Here is a 1,479-nt window from a genome sequence, read left to right on the forward strand (position 1 = left end):
CCTCCCCATATATCTTCAAAAGGTCCTTGTGAGGATCCAAAGAGATAATAAGTAACAGTCCTTGCTTCTCCATCACTTCTGCAGTAGAAGAAGGTAAATTTCTTAAGACACTGATCAACCAGGCTCCCAGGCAAAATGAAGAACACCATTTATTCCAAGGATTCTCTTAGAAAGGCAATCTCATGTTTTAATCATGAGTTTCAGTAATTGCTTAATTAGCATGGCATTTTTACCTCCCTGGTACCACTGCTGTATGCTGAGCCTCAGAATTCTAATAGGAATTACCCCTCTAGCCAAGTTCACGCCTGGCCCTTCAAGAAAATCCTCAAAATGGTTTTGTCATTCACTCTGGTTTTTGCTTCTTTTGTTTCTTTTTTTTTTTTTTTTTTTGGTAAAGGGAGGAGGCAAGCAGAGCCAGAGGGACGCTGTTTACTGTACAGCACAGGAGGGAGAGGAACGGTAGCATAGTAGTGAGAGACTATCAGCCCTGGAACCAGGCGGGCTGGGCCTGAACCCCTGCTCTACACGAACTGACCATCTTGGTCATTTCAGGCTGCTCGATTAGATACTATAGACTGTGTGGCTTATAAATAGCTGAAATTTTTTTCTTATAGTTCTGGAAGCTGGGAACTTGAGCTCTTTTCCTGGTCATAAATGGTTGACTTCACGCTGCCTCTTCACATGGTACAAAAGGACAAGAGAGCAAATTGGGGTCTCTCTCTATAAAGGAGTCATTGAGGCTCCACCCTCAGGACTTAATCATCTGCCGAAGACTCCACCTCTTAATACCCATCACATTGGGGGTTAGGATTTTAACATATGAATCTGGGGAAGGCACAAGCATTCTGTCTATAACATTGACTATGTGACTCTGGGTAATTTGTTTAATTTTACTGGGCCTTTGTTTTCTTGACCAGAAAATGGGAATAACAGTAGTATCTCTCTTTCCCAGTGGTATTAAGATTCCATAAGATGCTCTGTGTCCAGCATCTAGTACAGCATGTAGAACATGTCACCCACTCAATTAATTTAGTGACTTTTGAATTTTTAATTAGCCTCTTATAGCTGGGCAATATACTTGGCCTCTCTGAGCTTCAATTTCCTCCTTGGAAAACAGAAATAATAAAATATTTACACTGAAGGGTTGTCGTAAGAACTGGAAAGAGACTAGCATCGTATCTAGCACTTAGAAAGTCCTCAACAAACATAGCTTTTTTATTAAAGTGATCATAAAATTTTGAAGAAATTAAATATAGGTATCCATTGGGAAACATTTCAGGATGAGCTTTTTAAAAGTCTGTGCTCTACAGCCATGCCACCCTAAACGTGCCCGATCGCATCTGATCTCGGAAGCTAAGCACGGTCAGGCCTGGTTAGTACTTGGATGGGAGACCACCTAGGAATACCAGGTGCTGTAGGCATTTAAATAAATAAATAAATAAATAAAAGCCTCTAAATAAATAAATAAATAAATCTCTA

At 40.2% G+C, this 1,479-nt stretch overlaps 1 pseudogene; it reads left to right on the forward strand.

Annotated features, from left to right (window-relative positions):
* Nucleotides 1-1,302: 1,302 nt before the first annotated feature.
* Nucleotides 1,303-1,421, forward strand: LOC111735153 (annotated as a pseudogene).
* The last annotated feature ends 58 nt before the right edge of the window (nucleotides 1,422-1,479 follow it).

Source organism: Pteropus vampyrus, unplaced genomic scaffold (assembly GCF_000151845.1).
Source record: "Pteropus vampyrus isolate Shadow unplaced genomic scaffold, Pvam_2.0 Scaffold16877, whole genome shotgun sequence".
Taxonomy (NCBI): Eukaryota; Metazoa; Chordata; class Mammalia; order Chiroptera; family Pteropodidae; genus Pteropus; species Pteropus vampyrus.